This window comes from Nelumbo lutea, chromosome 5 (assembly GCF_056320005.1).
Source record: "Nelumbo lutea isolate HS-2025 chromosome 5, American lotus-T2T, whole genome shotgun sequence".
Classification (NCBI taxonomy): Eukaryota; Viridiplantae; Streptophyta; class Magnoliopsida; order Proteales; family Nelumbonaceae; genus Nelumbo; species Nelumbo lutea.
In genome coordinates this window covers 74871206-74891398 of record NC_142688.1, presented here as the reverse complement: position 1 = coordinate 74891398, position 20193 = coordinate 74871206, and the positions used below count along the sequence as shown (strand labels likewise).

The window sequence follows — 20193 nt, the reverse complement described above, 5'->3', positions numbered from 1 at the left end:
TAATCTCCTAATATGATTAGGAATTTCTTGATCCAAACCTTTATTTGGATCTGGACTCTTTAAGGGATAAGACTTATTCCTTATCTCACCTGCAGATGAATAGCAGTTTCTCCTAATCCAATTAGAACTTTCCTAATCCAAATATTTGTTTGGATTTGGACTCTTTAAGTGGATAAGAGTTATCCTCTTATCCTTATCAGTTCATCCATACCTAGATTCGCCCCTATTTAATTAATCCAATTAACCCAATTTGAAATGAGATTTCGGCCCATTAAGCTTTCAGGCTCACTTCCTTTAACGTTGGCTAACTTGGCTCTCTTTGAATGGCATGGGACCTTATCATTGATCTCCAAATAAGCCACATGGGTTCAACCTAGCCTCTGTTATAAGGCCTAGTCGAATTCACTACTGAATACAGTGATCCCTTAAGTCCATCAGTATGGGCTCTGAATGGGCCCAACATTTACACTAAATGGTCATTGGGTCCAGCCATCTTATGAAGGCCCAAGGACTGTGTGCAGATGTGAGATTAGCCCATCCAGTTTTTTATCCCTAAATGATCTTACACTTAACCTCTCAGCCCATAATGATCAAACACAGCCCGCAAGAGAGGACCTCTCCTTCGGTTGCAAGGTATAGTATTGCACTCTCCACTCACATGGATCTCGGGAATTAAAACATTTTTGCAAACATTTTGTGAAACCGTAATATATATGTATATCTCTATATAAATATATTTTGCAAAAATAAATTTCAACAAGTTTGAAATCAATTGTCAGGAATTTAGGTTTCGATTAGAGAGAGTGCATTCCCAGATCATTCACTTTTTCTGACAAAGGGGCTGATCTTGTCACTATGATCACCCACTCCGGTGAATTCTCAAACTGTCCCAACATACCCAGGTTTTGACCCCATCTAAGAATCTCACTGATTGGCATATCAAAGACAGCCCAATCCAACACCTAGTGCAATACCATAATCGAGTCTAGGGGTCAGGTGTAACATTCCAGTTTATCCCATCAATCTCCAAGGTCCAGGGTAATACTGAAATTTGGTCTGGTTTAGGGTTTCAAGAAAACCCACACTACATGTACCTCAGGTCTCACCCTGGCAGTTGAGACAAACCACCCCAACCAACTTGGCGATGCATCAGTCTCAGCCTTGGCAAGATAAATCTACCCAGATTTATCCAACAGCTGTGAAGATTATAAACTAACACGAGTTTTATAAATGTTCAGTTTAAGGGTATTACACAGAAACACACCAATATAACATGAATCAAATATGTACTTTATTCATTTATAATAAATGTCATAATGTACATCAAGCTAATTGGAGCTAAGGGCATACATTGTCTAATAGCTCCCACTTGCACTTAGATCCAACCGGGTACAGGATGGAGTCCCATACTTTCCACATGTTTCTCAAACACTTTCTGCGTCAGTGTCTTAGTCAATGGGTTTGCTACATTAGTCCATATATGGATGTTCCAACTCCTAGAAGCTTGCATTAGTCCATATATGGATCGGTTAAGTTTACATACCATGTGTTCCTGACCAGCAACTATAAAACCTTGTGGTTGCTTCATATAGATATCTTCAGTAAAATTTCCATTCAGAAACGTGGTTTTGACATCTATTTGCCAAATATCATAGTCATGGTATACTGCTACAGCTAGCAGTATCCTAATGGATTTAAGCATGGCCACAGGCGAAAATGTTTCCTCATAATCGATTCCCTCTTTCTAAGTGTACCCTTTCGCCACAGGATGAGCGTTATAGGTCACAACTTTACCATCGAGGCCCTTCTTCCTCTTATAGATCCATTTGCAACCAATTGCCTTTACCCCAAAGGCGGATCTACTAGAGTCTAGACTCCTTTGGTCTCCATTGAGTCCATCTCAGCTCTCATGGCATCTATCCACTTCAAGAAATCTATGCTCAACATAGCTTCCGAATAAGTCATGGGATCCTCCTCACTGGTCATGGCTTCCACCATGTAACTTTCTTGGTCATAACCGTAACGAAATGGAGGCCTAGAAACCCGTATAGATCTTCTAGGTTGGTTATTTTCTAGAGCTAATGGGACATCTCCCGCTACCCCTGGGCTCTCTTCATCAAGAACAACTTCCTGATGATGATTATCCAGGATGTAATCTTCCTCTTGGAATTGGGCATTATGACTACAAAACACCTTTTGCCCTTTTAGATCATAGAACAAGTAATCCACAAAGCCTTTGGGGTGACCTACAAATAGGCAATGGCCGGTCTTGGATTCCAATTTGTGAGCACTATTTCTTTTAACATGTGCTAGACAACCTCAAATATTCAAGTGTCTCACACTTGGTTTCTTACCGGTCTATAGCTCATATGGAGTCCTAGGAATGGATTTGGTTGGAACCCAGTTCAGCACGTAAATCGCGGTCTCTAACACGAAACCCCAAGAGGATGTGGGTAATTTTGAATGGACAAGAAGTGATCAGATCATATCTAATAAAGTCCAATTTTTTCTCTCTGACACACCATTTAATTGTGGTGTAGCAGGACGAGCCAGTGTGACACAATCCCATTTTCTTTTAAGTAGTCCTTGAATTCGTCAGAGAGAGACTTGCTACTTCGATATGATTGAAGGGTCTTAATTTCTCTCCCTAACTACTTCTCGACTTATTGTCTGAACTCTTTGAACTTTTCAAATGATTCAGACTTATGTCTCATTAGGTACACATAACCATACTGAGAATAGTCAATGGTAAAGGTTATGAAATAAATGTGCTGGTTATGTGTCTTAACATTCATGGAACCACATACATCAGTCTCTATCCGGTCAAGTGTGCCTATAGATCTTTCAGGATTTTCCTTAAATGGTCGCTTCATCATCTTACCCTGAAGGCAACGTTCACAGGTTGGAAGATCTTCTACAGTTAGAAAATACAAAGGAACATCATTTACAAACCTTGTGATATGATCTATGTTGATGTGGCCAAGCCGGTAATGCCACAAGCATTTAGGATTAATCATATCATGAGTTTTCTTCTTAGGGAATGCCACAGCCGGTAATGCCACAGGCATGTAGGATGATCCTTTACCAACCATTCATCTTAGTCTCCAGATATTGAGGACATTTCCTCTTCCAGTGGTTGGTCTGTTTGCAAAAGTGACAGGCATCCGATGCTTTGTCCTTCTTTTGCTTTTTCGGTTTGCTAGTCTTCTTCTGAGGCTTTTTCTTTGACCTCCTATTCTTCTTACCCGAATTGCCACTTTCAACAAGCATGGCTATCGGTTTATCCTTCTTGATCAGTTCTTCAGCCCTCTGCAACATATTGTTGAGTTCCTGAAGGCTAACATTTAGCTTATTCATGTTTTAATTCATGATAAATTGATTGGAGGAGGGAGGCAAAGAATTTATGATGGCATCAACCTGGGTGACATGATCTAGCCCTGACCTGAGTGCCTCTAGTTTAGTAATGTAACCCATCATCTTGAGACAATGGTCATGAACCATCTGGCTCTCGGTCATTTTTGCAGTCATGAACAGTTTCTAGACCTTCTGACAAGTAGAATGACTCTTCTCTTCAAACATTATCCTCAGACTATCCAGGATATCCTTGGACACTTCGAATTGATTGAATTGTCTCTGTATCAGATTATCGAAGGAGGCTATAATGTAGCACCAGGAAGCCCTATCACCCGGATGATCTGGAGCAAAGTTCTTAGCAACCTTGTCCAAGTTTTCGAACGTTAATACCAGCATAAGGTTATGGTACCAGTCAGCATAATTTGGGCCCTTAAGTTTGTTATCATCCAATAGCTTGGAGAATTGTCTGTTTGCCATTTATTATAAAAGGTAAGGTAGATTATTAGTCCACATCTTGAATTGATTCATATTTTCTACATAGATATGGCTTTTAATCTATACTCCATTTCCATCTATTCATCTCTGACATTTCCCTCCTATCTCAGTGACGGAGACTGTGAACTATGTCTCTAAAATGAGGGAAACCACATACAGTGCATGGAGCCAACTGTTTCAGCTACATAACCCAGTACCTTTTGTAAAGAAATCATATCCACTCATCCAATGAGCTTTCTGATGTGTGGCTCATTGTGACACTAGCAAGTGCACTAGCCGTTCAAGTAATAAAGTAGTGAGTGAAGTATCGTTCCCACGAGGATTTAGGAAACAATTACCAATACTAAATTGAGCACTTCTTATCTGATCAACAAATAAATTGATGTGTGGCTCATTGTGACACTAGCAAGTGCACTAGCCGTTCAAGTAATAAAGTAGTGAGTGAAGTATCGTTCCCACGAGGATTTAGGAAACAATTACCAATACTAAATTGAACATTTCTTATCTGATCAACAAATAAATCAAAACTCTAATGAAAGCTAAGAAATCCTAAATTAAAATCTATCTAAATCATTGGCCCAATTGCCTTCAAATCAGGTTAGAAGAGTAAGTAGTAATTGTCAATCTCAGAATTCAGCAATCTATCAATTTGGATCATTCGAATGAATCATGATTGAGCCTTGGTTTGGTGAAACCCCAAGGTCATGAACAGCCTCTCTCAAGCGCATGTTCATCCTATGCATGAGTGACGGTTCTTCTATCTCTAGCAAGAATCTAATCCCCATGCATGCATTTCTTCAAACACTTCTAAGGCATCAATTCAAATCTGAATTGATCACCAACTGAATTGTGCAAGTTATCTCTAACCTTGCACTCAATTCACTTGCTCTTTTTGAACCTTATTTTCTTGCCTTTTTCCTTCCTTTTCTTGGATTGATTATCCCTGAACTTATTCTTAGCATTAAGCTATATTAAGGCAAAAATTAATAAAACCGGCATAAAAATCCATGCTAAAGTCCTCAAAAATTATAGATAAATTGTAAGTTCATCATAAATCAAAACTTTAATGAAAGTTAAAAAATCCTAAATTAAAATCTATCTAAATCATTGGCCCAATTGCCTTCAATTCAGGTTAGAAGAGTAAGCAGTAAATGTCAATCTCAGAATTCAGCAATCTACCAATTTGGATCATTCGAATAAATCATGATTGAGCCTTGGTTTGGTGAAACCCCAAGGTCATGAAGAGCTTCTCTCAAACGCATGTTCATCCTATGCATGAGTGACGGTTCTTCTATCTCTAGCAAGAATCTAATCCCCATGCATGCATTTCTTCAAACACTTCTAAGGCATCAATTCAAATCTGAACTGATCACCAACTGAATTGTGCAAGTTATCTCTAACCTTGCACTCAATTCAGTTCTTGAATAGTAGATCTGAATTCCTAGAGTCTCTCTCAAGCACTCTAGGAATTCCAAGCTGTAGATTAATTCGCCCAATCTGAAAATTGCAGATCTGAATTCTCTTTCAAGCAATTCAGATCTTGCAATCTCAGATCTGAGAATTCAGATCTGAGTTTTGAAGGTTAGTTGGCCGAATTACTCTACAATAACACACTTATTCAAGAAACTTCAAGTATAATTCATGACCATTTGAATGAATCAAAAAGAATTAGATTGCTGAACTGAAATTTTACAAGCTGAAATACATCAAGGAAGAATGGAAACAAGGAGAAAGAAGAAAGAAAAAATAACAAAGAAACTGAATTCAACTCAAAAGAGAATGAAACTACAAATGATTTATTACAAAAGGTCTTTGAATCACAAACCCTCAATTCGAACTCACCTTCTTCTTCTAGCTTGCTTGTCTTGAACTTCCTTCAGCCCTTCTTCTTCTTCTTCCTTGCGCCTAGCCTTCTTCTCTTCTCTTCTCTCAAGGTGGCCGAACCTCTAAGAGTGGGAGAGCCTTCCTCTCAAGCAATTGAACACCCTCTCCCCTCCTAGAGGCCTCCTTATATAGTTTTTCAAGGGGGCTCTTGCCCCTTCTTGAAGCCTCTAGAATGGGGTGTATTACACCCCTCATGAACCTTCTAGAGTGCTCCCTCCTTCTCTTCAAGAAACTTCTAGGAGTTGCCGCCCCTAGCTCCCTTTGGGCTGCTATTTGGGCTACAACTTAGCTTGCTTTTGAGCTCATGTGGGCTACACTCTAGTCTGTTATTTGGGCTAAAAATGGGCTGGGCCGAATTTTCCTTCTTGCTAGGCTTCTTCCCTTGGCTTTTCCAAAGAGTTAGCTTGCACTTCTTGGGCCGAATGAAAACTCCCTTGCTCTCATGGCTGGGCCGGGCTGAATTTGATAAATTTTGGGCTTTCTTTTCTTGCTTTTGCCTTCTTTTTATTGATTTGGCTCCCCCTGAAATCTTTTTTGCAATCAAGCTATATTAAGGCAAAATTTAATAAAACCGGCATAAAAATCCATGCAAAAACCTCATAAAATATAGATAAATTGTAGGTTCATCAAATACCCCCACACTTAAGCTTTTGCTTGTCCTCAAGCAAAGACATCAGCCATAAACTTAACATTCCCCCCTTCTGTTCTGACCATTTACTTGGTGAACTTTTTAAGATAGAAATGCATTGAGTAGTCGGGGAACTTTTGTAAGTGCTCAACTCTTATTCTTGTAAATTACCATTTAAGATATGTATCAGATCCAAGGAAAGGAGAATATGAATTTCATCATAGTCTAGCCTTCACTCCTAATTCATATATAAATCAGCTCCTTAATTGTCAAGGTTAATAATCAAATTTCACTAAGTTTCACATCTGTAATTAAATCTCAATGAGAGTTCAACTTTAGAGTGCCCCTTTGAACCTCGGTTGTCACCACAATTACTTATTTCTAAGGGTGAGTGCATCTTATGCTCCATCTCACCCTTTTCTTTCTTTTTTTTTTTTTTCGGTGTGAGTGCATTTTATGCTCCATCTCACACACTTTTCTCTCTCTTTTACTTTTCTTTTTTTTTTTTTTTTTTGTGTGAGTGCATCTTATGCTCCATCGCACATTGGTCACTTACTTGAGGTAGGTAAATAGGACTCATGTTCTGAGCTGCTAGTTTTACTATTCAGCTCAAAATAGTGGAGTCAATTTGGGCTTTTGTCCTTCTTTGCAATTATTGAACCTCAAGAATCAACACTTCAGATGTGCACTAGCTTTCTTGACCATTAACAATGAAATCAAGGGCTTCCATACACATGAAGGAAGTTAGGGCTAGTCATGCTGAAAGGCATATTCAGCTCCCCTTTTCTCCTGCATATATCAAATTGGGTCATTCACAAGAATAAAAACTTAACAAGTACATCAGTCTCCCTCAACTCATTGAATTCCTTCTTAAAAAAAATCATCAAATAAATAGTAATGAACTTGAGGGGTTCCAGTCTTTTTTTTGGTTATGTCATTGCCTGCATATGTGTGTTGGGGTGCATGGTTTCAGCCCCCATACCCTAGCCTCGGGCTCACTCCCCCACACTTGAGATGAACATTGTCCTCAATGTTCGTAGTGTTAGGGGATCACACTTGCTAGAGCAAACTGAAGAAAAGAAAATGATGAACTGAGTCCTTAAAGAATTGGAATTTTGAGAAAAAGATCTTTATTTTACTAACTAATATTCTAAAAAGATAAATGACAAAAAAGATTCCTTAACTTGTTCATGAGCAAGCATAAGAGATTATTGGTTATCAAGATAAACAATTGATGGAGGGGGTACAGTACCGCCCATTAAATATGGTTTCAGGCGCTGACCATTTACTTTAAACGTGCCCTGAACCGGGTGGGTGAGTTCTATAACCCCATGGGGAAAAACCTGTGAAATGGTAAAGGGTCCAGACCACCTGGATCTCAGCTTACCTGGAAACAAGCGGAGACGGGAATTATATAACAATACCTGTTGGCCTACATAAAAATCCCATCTCAGCGAGTTCTTATCATGCCAGTTTTTTATTCTTTCTTTATAAACTTTGGCATTCTCATAGGTGGTAAGTCTGAATTCATCCAATTCATTCAATTGCAACCGCCTTTTAGCCCCTATGGCCTGAATGTCAAAATTTAAGAATTTAAGAGCCCAATAGGCCTTGTGTTCCAATTCAACTGGTAATGGCATGCTTTACCAAAGACCAATCTGTAGGGGGACATGCCAATGGGTGTCTTAAATGCAGTTCTGTATGCCCATAATGCATCATCTAATTTGATGGACCAATCTTTTCTGGCGGATGCTATGGTCTTTTCCAGAATTCTTTTGAGTTCCCTGTTAGCCAACTCCACTTGGCCACTGGTTTGAGGGTGATAAGGGGTAGCTAATTTATGTGTAATTCCATATTTCTGCATTAACCTCTCAAATTGGCTATTGCAGAAGTGAGTTCCCCTATCACTAATTATAGATCGCGGAGTGCCAAATCGGGAGAATAGCTTCTTTAGGAAGTGTACCACCCTTCTTGAGTCATTTGTGGGTAAAACCATGGCTTCTACCCATTTGGATACATAGTCAACTGCAACGAGGATGTACTTATTCCCAAAAGAATTTGGGAAAGGTCCCATGAAATCTATACCCCAAACATCAAAGATTTCACAGATTAAAATATTGGAAAGGGGCATTTCATTCCGTCGGGAAATGTTTCCCGATCTTTGGCATTTGTCACATGTGGACACATACCGATGGGCATCTTTGAAAAGTGTGGGCCAATAAAAACCTGATTGCAAAACCTTGGCTGCAGTGCGACTAGCTCCAAAATGACCTCTTGCTTCTTTATCATGGAAAAATTGGAGTACCGACTCCATCTCCTCCTCGGGGACACATCTCCTTATGATCTGATTTGCACACAATTTATACAAAAAGGGTTCCTCCCACAGATAGTATTTTACATCAGAAAGGAATTTCTTTTTCTGTTGATATGAAAGGTTAGGAGGAAGGACTTGTGCAGCTAGATAATTAGCAAAATCAGCATACCAAGGATATGAGTATTTCTGTATTGAGTACAACTGCTCATCCGGAAATTCTTCTCGAATGTTGTTGGTTATCTCCTCTTTTGAGCTTACCGTGTCCAACCGGGAGAGATGGTCAGCAGCCAGGTTTGCAGCACCCTTCAGGTCTCTAATCTCAATGTCAAACTCTTGCAATAAAAGGATCCACCTGATCAGTCTTGGTTTTGAGTTTTGCTTGGTAAGCAAGTGCCTTAATGCCGAGTGATCTGTGTGGACAACAACCTTGGATAATATCAGATATGAACGAAACTTATCAAGTGCAAATATTACTGCTAGCAGCTCCTTTTCTGTGGTGGTGTAATTGAGTTGGGGTCCAGTCAAGGTTCTGCTAGCATAGTAAATTGGCTGAAAATGTTTGTTCATTCTTTGTCCTAAAACAGCTCCTATAGCAAAATCACTTGCATCACACATTAATTCAAATGGGAGGGTCCAATCTGGTGCTACCATGATAGGTGCAAGGATCAATTTGTCTTTCAAGATGTTAAAAGCATGAAGGCATTCAGTTGAGAATTCAAAAGGCACTTCTTTCTGAAGCAAGGTAGATAATGGCTTGGAAATTTTTGAGAAATCTTTAATAAACCTTCTATAGAATCCGACATGTCCTAAGAAACTTCTCAAAAAACGAACAGATGTTGGGGTTGGCAATTTTTCAATTGCCTCCACCTTGGCCTTGTCGACTTCTATACCTCTTTGAGAGATCTTGTGTCCAAGCACTATGCCTTCTTGCACCATAAAATGACATTTCTCCCAATTCAACACAAGATGTGTTTCTTTACATCTAGTAAGCACCTGTTCCAGATTATTCAAACATGCATCAAACGAAGAGCCAAAAACTGAAAAATCATCCATGAAGATCTCAATAAATTTTTCAACCATATCAGAAAATATAGACATCATACACCGCTGAAAGGTTGCTGGGGCATTGCATAACCTAAAGGGCATCCTTCCGTATGCAAAGGTTCCATATGGGCAAGTAAAAGTGGTCTTTTCTTGATCTTCTGGTGCAATTGGTATCTGGTTATATCCTGAATATCCATCCACGAAACAATAATATTCATGCCCGGCTAGCCTCTCCAACATTTGATCCATAAATGGGAGAGGGAAATGGTCCTTCCGGGTGGCTTCATTTAATTTTCTATAGTCAATACACACACACCATCCGATAACGGTTCTAGTAGGGATGAGTTCATTTTTCTCATTTGGAACAACAGTCGTACCCCCTTTTTTTGGCACAACTTGCACAGGGCTTACCCAAGAACTATCAGAAATAGGATAAATGATCCCAGCATCTAACAACTTAATTATTTCAGCCTTTACCACTTCTTTCATGTTGGGGTTCAGGCACCTTTGGGGCTGAACGGAAGGCTTGCTGTCCTCTTCCATCAAAATTCTGTGAGTGCAGATTGATGGATTAATGCCTTTGATATCTTCTACCTTCCAAGCTATAGCATTTTTGTGTTCCCGCAGCACTCTTAATAATTTTTCTCCTTGTAAGGGATTCAACGCTGCGGAAATTATCACGGGGAGATCTGATGGTTCCTCAAGGAAAGTATACTCTAAATGGGATGGTAATTGCTTCAGTTCAAGGGTGGGGGGTTCTTGGGGTGATGGCTTACCTGATGGTCTAAACAATTTGCCTAAGTTCTCTAATTTAAGAAACCCCTTTCCCTTGAATTGAGGCTTATCGTTCAGGTATGCTATCATGAGGTTTATTTTTTCATTTTCTCCTTCTTCAAGTTCTCCCTGCTGGAGGCAGAGTTCAAGAGGATCAGTTATTCTACTTACCTAGAAGCATTCATCAATTGTCAATTCAATGGCATCAATCATAAAACAAGAATCATCACTAGAGGGTGCATGTTTCATAGCATTAGACATTTTAAAAATTATCTCCTCATCTTGTATCCTAAGGCTGAGTTGTCCTTGTTGGACATCAATCATTGCTTTCCCGGTAGCCAGGAAAGGTCTCCCTAGGATAAGTGGAACCTCCACAACTTCTTGCATGTCTAACACAATGAAACCAACTGGAAAAATGAATTTGTCAACTTTAACTAACACATCTTCTATGATCCCCCTAGGATGTCTAATGGATCTATCAGCCAATTGTAATGCCACTCTAGTGGGTTGGGGTTCATTCAACCCCAATTTCTTGAAGATAGAATATGGCATTAAATTGATGCTAGCTCCCAGGTCACAAAAAGCTTTTTCAATTTTTAAACTGCCAATGGTACAAGGAATAGTGAAACTCCCTGGATCTTTTGAGTTTCTGAGGCAGCTTGTTCAGAAGGATAGCAGAACATTCCTCATTTAATGCAACTGTAGCCACATCTCCCAGTTTCCTTTTGTTTGCCAATAATTCCTTCAAAAACCTTGCATAATGTGGCATCTGGGCTAAAGCATCAGCAAAAGGAATATTAATATGTAAACTTTTAAATATTTCAAGAAACTTACCAAATTCCTTCTCCAATTTTTGTTGCTTCAGCCTGTTAGGGAATGGAACTTGTGGTTGTTGGTGCATCCCTTGTTGTGCTTCTGATTGTTCCGTCTTCTGTTGTCTGGTCCCAAGGCTTGTTTCTGCCTTGGGTTTAGCCCAATTCTTCTTTTCTACCTCAGGCAACTCTTTTCCACTTCTTAAGGTAATGGCTTGCACCTGCTCTCGTGGATTCACTTCAGTGTTGCTTGGAAGAGTTCCCGACAGTCTGGAAGAGATTAATTGTGCCAATTGCCCCACTTGGTTTTCCAGGTTTTTGATTGAGGCTTCCTGGTTCTGGAACCTAGTTTCTGCACCTGCTATAAATTTTGTCATCAGTTCCTCCAAATTGGATTTTGGTTCAGGCTGATGATAAGTCTGGTGGAACGGCTTGGAAATATGCTGATTTGGCCAGGACTGGTTTGAATGTCCCCTCCATCCTGGATGAAAAGTATGGTGACTCTGATAACCCTGCTGTCTTGACGAATTGCTGACATAGTCAACTTGTTCAGTAGATGGTCTGAACTGATTGCCAACTTGGCAGTCTGTACTGATGTGGCCTCCCCCACACAATTCACAATTAAGAGGCTGCACATGCATGGCAGCTATCTGCATTTCATCTATTTTCTTACCGAGTGCTCCTATTTGTGCAGCTAGTGCTGTATAAGTGTCAACATTATGCAAGCCTTGCTGCTTCCTAGTTTGAGTTCTTTCCGAATGCCATTGATAGTTGTTGGCTGCCATTTCCTCAATAAGTGCATGGGCAACCTCAGGAGTTTTATTATTTATGGATCCTCCGGCTGCAGCATCTAATATGGTCTTATTTGAGTCAGTAAGACCATTATAGAAAGTCTGCACTTGCAGCCAAATGGGGAGGCCATGGTGAGGAACTCTCCTTAACAGCTCCTTGTAACGTTCCCATGACTCATATAAAGATTCCCCCTCTTGCTGGAAAAAAGTAGTGATGTCATTCCTCATTTTAGCAGTTTTAGAAGGGGGAAAATATTTAGAGAGAAAACGGCTGGCCATTTCATCCCATGTGGCTATAGATCCTGCCGGTAATGAGTTCAACCAAGCTTTGGCTTTATCCTTCAAAGAAAATGGGAATAACCTCAGCCGGATGGCATCATCACTTACCCCATTGTGTTTGAAGGTGTCACAGATTTCCAAGAAGTTAGCAATATGGGCATTCGGATCCTCATGGGCCATACCACAAAACTGAACCGTGTTTTGTATCATTTGGATTATGGCCGGTTTAATTTCAAAGTTATTGGCAGCAATAGTTGGCCTGATAATGCTGGAGACAGTCCCGGTGAGGGTGGGCTTGGCATAATCCATCATAGTTCTTTGTTCAGCCATTTCTTGTGCTTCTTGTCTGACTTGCCTAGCAGCTCTCAAACGGACACGGAGAGTCCGTTCAATCTCCGGGTCGTAAAGGATCTCTTCCAGTTCAGGTCTGCTTGTCATAAACTATTAAAGTCAAAGCAATAAAAATGCCAATATTCACAAAAGAAAATAAATAACTAATCCTATCACACTGAAAATGTAAAGTGAATTATTGGAATACAAAAACCTACATCCTATCATGAATAAATGAATCCGATTATACTAAAAGCATATTTAAACCAATCATCTTATTCAAGGTTCCTTTATCTACATCCATCGATTGCAACATCTGAATTCAGACCCAATTTAGTTGAGTTCAGATCTACAAGTCTTTAGTATTGTTAGTCTAGAGAAATTAACAAATAATAATTCAGATCTGAGCTGTATATCTCATACACACTCATTGGTATACACTACAATATACATCCATTAAGGTTGGAATCAAATCTGTAATGCTTTAGGGCTGAAATCAGATTTGATCTGAAAAATAATTTAAAAGGATCTGAAATAAACTAAAACCAGTCCTGAGTTAGGCTTGGGTTAAAGATTTCAAACTCTACAATTGAAGCTCAAACCTGTATAGCTGATGCATATCAAACACTTGCTAAGACCAGAAAATTGGGTCTGCAATGTTTGGTATTGCAAGCTATTCGGTACATACAACTTTTGTAGAAATCTGAAATCAGGTCTGCTAACTGTTGCACTATAGCAGCCCTGCTACAGATCTGAATGCTAATAGAAATACTTGGAAAGTGCTAATTTTTCTTAAATATCTGAGGCATAACAATTATTCAATCCAAACATACACCTCCTTAGCTAATGTAGCTCAGTTACAAGTGGATAAAGCAAATGTTCAAGTCACCCAAAAATCCAAAATGTGCTCTGTATCAATTCAGTCTTCAACTATAGTTCAGATCTGTATCAGTTCAGATCTGAATTTTCTTTTTCATTCTTTGCTATCCAATTACCTTTGGGGTATGTCGGATTTATCATAGGGTGAGTTGGGGTGATGATGGCACCCAATTCACCTTAAACTTGTATCAGTTCAGGTCTGAGTTCATCTGAACTCAGATCTGAACTAAGCAGTTCTGCAATAGCAGAATTCAGATCTGAACTCAAGTCTGAGTTTGGATCTGAATTCTCAATTGCCTTACCTTCAGTTATTGCTACCAAATTGTTTTGGGGGAATAGCAGAAGTGCCCTAGGGTGAATTGGGGTGGTGAACTCAAATCTGAATTCTGATCCGAATTCTCAATTGCTCCTCTTGTTGTTCAAAAGATCTCCCCTTTTTTTTCATTTTATATATATATATATATATATATATATATATATATATATATATATATATATATATATATATATATTTTGTAATGAAAGAAAAAAAATAATAATAATAATAAAGTCTGAAACACAAGCAACTCTTTTCGGCTGAATGCTGCAGATCTGAAATCTGCTGATCTGAGTGCCGAATGCAACTCAGATCTGCAACACTCATGTTTTTGTGAATTTTTTTTTCTTTTTTTTTCTTTTTGAAGGGAACAACACCAAGATTGAATAGAAATCAAATATGCCTTTATTAAAATGAAACTGAAACCAGAAAAAGAAAGTAATCTACTTAAGAAAGAAGAGACATAACTACAGTAGTACAACAGTTGCAGTCCAAGCTGAAATGAAAAAGTTAGCAAATTAACCCAACTATGAATGCAATGCTGAATGAGATCAGATTAAGAATGCTCAATGTTTCCTAATATTGCTTCTATAAATCCGCGGCAACGGCGCCAAAAACATGATGTGTGGCTCATTGTGACACTAGCAAGTGCACTAGCCGTTCAAGTAATAAAGTAGTGAGTGAAGTATCGTTCCCATGAGAATTTAGGAAACAATTACCAATACTAAATTGAGCACTCCTTATCTGATCAACAAATAAATCAAAACTTTAATGAAAGCTAAAAAATCCTAAATTAAAATCTATCTAAATAATTGGCCCAATTGCCTTCAATTCAGGTTAGAAGAGTAAGCAGTAAATGTCAATCTCAGAACTCAGCAATCTACCAATTTGGATCATTCGAATAAATCATGATTGAGCCTTGGTTTGGTGAAACCCCAAGGTCATGAACAGCCTCTCTCAAGCGCATGTTCATCCTATGCATGAGTGACGGTTCTTCTATCTCTAGCAAGAATCTAATCCCCATGCATGCATTTCTTCAAACACTTCTAAGGCATCAATTCAAATCTGAACTGATCACCAACTGAATTGTGCAAGTTATCTCTAACCTTGCACTCAATTCAGTTCTTGAATAGTAGATCTGAATTCCTAGAGTCTCTCTCAAGCACTCTAGGAATTCCAAGCTGTAGATTAATTCGCCCAATCTGAAAATTGCAGATCTGAATTCTCTTTCAAGCAATTCAGATCTTGCAATCTCAGATCTGAGAATTCAGATCTGAGTTTTGAAGGTTAGTTGGCCGAATTACTCTACAATAACACACTTATTCAAGAAACTTCAAGTATAATTCATGACCATTTGAATGAATCAAAAAGAATTAGATTGCTGAACTGAAATTTTACAAGCTGAAATACATCAAGGAAGAATGGAAACAAGGAGAAAGAAGAAAGAAAAAATAACAAAGAAACTGAATTCAAATCAAAAGAGAATGAAAATACAAATGATTTAATACAAAAGGTCTTTGAATCACAAACCCTCAATTCGAACTCACCTTCTTCTTCTAGCTTGCTTGTCTTGAACTTCCTTCAGCCCTTCTTCTTCTTCTTCCTTGCGCCTAGCCTTCTTCTCTTCTCTTCTCTCAAGGTGGCCGAACCTCTAAGAGTGGGAGAGCCTTCCTCTCAAGCAATTGAACACCCTCTCCCCTCCTAGAGGCCTCCTTATATAGTTTTTCAAGGGGGCTCTTGCCCCTTCTTGAAGCCTCTAGAATGGGGTGTATTACACCCCTCATGAACCTTCTAGAGTGCTCCCTCCTTCTCTTCAAGAAACTTCTAGGAGTTGCCGCCCCTAGCTCCCTTTGGGATGCTATTTGGGCTACAACTTAGCTTGCTTTTGAGCTCATGTGGGCTACACTCTAGGCTGTTATTTGGGCTAAAAATGGGCTGGGCCGAATTTTCCTTCTTGCTAGGCTTCTTCCCTTGGGTTTTCCAAAGAGTTAGCTTGCACTTCTTGGGCCGAATGAAAACTCCCTTGCTCTCATGGCTGGGCCGGGTTGAACTTGATAAATTTTGGGCTTTCTTTTCTTGCTTTTGCCTTCTTTTTGTTGATTTGGCTCCCCCTGAAATCTTTCTTGCAATCAAACTAAATTAAGGCAAATTTTAATAAAACCGGCATAAAAATCCATGCAAAAACCTCATAAAATATAGATAAATTGTAGGTTCATCACTTTCCCTTTGGCCTCTATCAGACAAGGTTCATTACCATTTTAGGTTAAACCTTTCTGTCCAGTAGAAGCTTACCCATCATATTCGTGAACGCCAAGGTACCGTGAAAGAGTCTTCCATTTTAGGATAGGCCCCTCCCACATCGGTCTCTGACGCCCTATCATCTTATGAAACAATCCAACACATCCAACGACAAATGGATAGCCCAATTTTATGGTGCATCTCCCTTTAGAGAGTTCATCATATGAATCTCCCTATCACATGCACCTATATTTTTTAAGAGGGAATAAATAATTATGCCCTACTTTTATTTAGGTCAAACCAAAGTGGCTCCCACTGACTTTCATAAAGCCAGATTTAGATGGGCCCTAAACAGTTAGGGTTCCACACGGTTCCTCTTGGGGAGGAAGTTGATGTGGGGCCCATCATGCAGGGAGATCATCCAATGATCTTAAGGACACCATGTCAATGATATGCAATCAGCCATGGGGTGTTAAAGAGCCATTATCGAATCAGCATGGGCCAAGTGCTTATGGCCCATTGACGTAGCACCTCACACATCCATACATCACATGCACGAAATCCATAATTGATCCAATCAACTAAATAACTATAAAACCCATAAATAAATCCCATTTAACTCCATAATATTACCAATTAATATTATCTAAGTATATGGGTTGAACTGCAAAGAGCAATTCGACCCATATAGAATTTATCCTGAATTGGGATAAAGCAGTTTTAACAGATTAAAATCGGGTTTTACAGATGTGGGATGAATTGGACATTGCAATTAATCATCAATCCCTTGGCCCATGAAGGAAATTTTAAGGCTGAGAACATCCCCCATTGAACCACAGATTCGGTCCAACCAGTTTAGTCTAATCTAGTTTGAATGAGTCTAGGGCTTGATTTTTAATTCAAGAAGATGATCTGAAATTAAATAACTGATAAATGGCATTCAAGAATTATCAAGCAAACACAAGAGGGGGTAGTTCGTAAGGCTGCAACCCTACAAAACAAGAAATTATTTTGCAGATTTTAGTTTCCATTACTGCAATTCGCAAATCGCAGATTTCTTATCTGCGCAAGTCTTCTCCTACACATGAACCGGCTTCATCTTCCATGAAATAAAATAGAGAAAACTGAATTCTTTCTATTAATATTACATCAGAATCAAATCCAAAACATCCTGTATAAAAAATAAAAAAAAATTATTTATAGACCAAGAATGAATAGAATAAATCAGCAAGTGCGCAAATTTCTTGTGCCAATAAAAGAATTCAATATCCACCATACGGACAACCCAAATTTCAAGATATATAAATAGAATAGTTATAAATATATTAGAGAAAATAAAATATTTAATTTCAGATCAATCGCCCAAAACTGGGAACCGATTTCCCAGAAAAAAAGCTAAAGGGATGAGAACCTGGCTCTAATATCACTAAACTAGGAACAGTTCTAAATCCAGATCTAGTTTTATTTGGTTCAAGATTTGAACCTGGCTCTGATACCACTAAAGGGATAGAGATCCATCATATGGATGGCTAAACCCTAAAGGAAGGTTGGGTGAAATTTCAAAAATTTCTCTCTCTCAAATTTGGGAATCACATTCCCTATTTTAGAAAACTACATTTTCAATGATCAATCTAGAACCAAAACGAACCAGATCTGAAACCAAAAAGGAGGAGGCAAATATACTTGATACAAAGTAGCAGTAACTCCCAATAAAGGTGTTCACACCCAAGGAGAAAACCAAAACCCGCTTCCACTAAAAATGCCATAGCATGTAGTGAAGCAGGATCAGTAGGATGGCTCTTCAACAAAAACCGAATTCTTCAACAAGAATGGAGTAGAGGGCTGGTGAGCGCGACTTCAGATTGCTTCTTCCACCAAGAAGAAATATCAAAAACAATTCTTGTTCACTCCCACAAGTGGAGATCGAATTAGGTAGGGGCTGTAAAAATAGCGAAGAACTCTACAGATTGTTGGGTTGTCTTATGTATCACTAAGGAATTCACCCCCTTTATTTTTAGCCTTCTCAGGATCAACCTCCTAATCTAATTAGGAGAGAGTTCCTTAATCCAAATTTGATATTTGGATCTAGATTCTTGAATAGATTAGACTTATCTTATCCTTCAGCTAATCCTAGTCAGATTATAAATCCTATCTTGCCTCCTTTTAATTAACTAACTTAAGTCCAGTTCGAATTGGGCTTTAGGCCCATTAAGTTTATGTGCTCACTTAACCTCTTAACCTACTGCCCAGTTGGCTCTATTCATATGGCATGGGACCCAAATATTGATCTACACATCAGCCAAATAGGTTTGGCCCAGCCTTTGTTACAAAGACTAGTCGAAATCACTGTAGGAGATAGTGAACCCCTGAGTCCATCACGATGGGCTCGTAATGAGCCCAACATTTACACTAAACGGTCCTTGGGTCCAGCCACCTTATGAAAACCCAAGGACTATGGGCAGATGCAAAATTAGTCCATCAAATATTACCCTCAATGGTCTTACACTTAACCTCTCAACCCATAAGGAGCAAACACTACCCGACAAGAGATGACATCTCCCCTGCCTGCAAGGAACAATGTTGCACTCTCTACTCTTATAGATTCTGGGAATTAAAACCTTTTCCAAACATTTTGAAACCATAATATATATATATATATATATATATATATATATATATATATATATATATATATGTATATTTTTATATAAATATATTTTGCAAAAACAAATTTCAATGATTGAAATCAACTACCAACAATTTAGGTTTCCATCAAAGAGAGTGCATCCCCAATCATTCACTTTATCCAATAAAGGGGCCAATTCTGTCACTATGATCACCCACTCAGATGAGTTCTCGGGCTGTGCAAACATACCCAGGTTTTGACCCCCTCTAAGGATCTTACTAGTTGGAATATCAAAGACTGCCTAATCCGACACCTAGTGTAGTACCATAATCAATTCTTAGGGTCAAATGTAATATTCCAGTTTTGCCCATCTATCTCCAAGGTCCAGGGCAATACTGGAATTTTGGCCCGGTTTTAGGTTTCAAGAAAACCCACACTGCATGTACCTCATGTCTCACCCTGGAAATTGAGACAAACCACCCCAACCAACTTGGCAGCACATCAGTGTCAGTCTTGGCAAGATAAATCTCCCCAAATCTATCCAATGATTGTGAAGATTCTAAACTAACACGAGTCTTATAAGTGTCCAGTTTAAGGGTATTACATAGAAACATACCAAAACACAGGAATCAATTATGAACTTTTATTCATTTACAATAAATGTCATTAAGTACATCAATTTGATTGGAGCTAAGGGCATACATTGCCTAACAACCTCATTCTCTACAAAGTCATAGTGCCCATGCTTGGAGAAAGAAAGCTTGGACCAAACTGGGAAGGGCCGTATAGAGCCACCAAGGTTCCTAGTTCAAGCACCAACAGGCTCGAAGACTTGGATGGCCGACCAATATTGAGGAGTTGGAACACAGGAAAGCTTCGGATGTACTACCAATAACTCAGTATTAATAAAGGGCACCTTATTCAAGCAAAACGTTGAGCACCTGACACACCACATGCGCACACACCACACAAAACACACATGCCACTACACGACCGTGCTACACGACCACGCTACATGACCGAGCTACACGGCCACACATGTGTAGATCGGTATAACCCATTGACTCGGCTGACCCCCGAACAGCCCGAGACCACAATGCATAGCTCGGCAGCGTATTACCGATCGACTCGACTCAGCTGACCTCCGACAGGATTGATCCCACAACGCACAGCTCAGTAGCGTATTACTGACCTACCTGACTTAGCTGACCTCCGAATGGCCTGAGCCCACAATGCAAAGCTCGGTAGCGTATCGCCAAGCTACCTAACTTAGCTGACCTTCGAAGGGCCTGAGCCTAAAGTGGAAAAGAACGCCCCCACCCCTCAAGGCCTAAGGGCGGTCAACCAAAACATGCCTACCGTATAAGTCGGCCAGAGCTTGTCGAGGAACGGCTAGCCCTCGAAGGGCCCCAAAGGCTCCCGAGACTAA

General features: G+C 39.4%; 1 non-coding gene across 1 annotated transcript; it reads left to right on the top strand.

Moving 5' to 3' along the window:
* The first annotated feature begins 12220 nt into the window (after positions 1 to 12220).
* LOC148852940 (small nucleolar RNA R71) lies at positions 12221 to 12327 on the top strand. The gene has a single exon (XR_016100160.1). It is a non-coding gene; the product is annotated as a small nucleolar RNA R71 (small nucleolar RNA).
* Positions 12328 to 20193: the final 7866 nt, after the last annotated feature.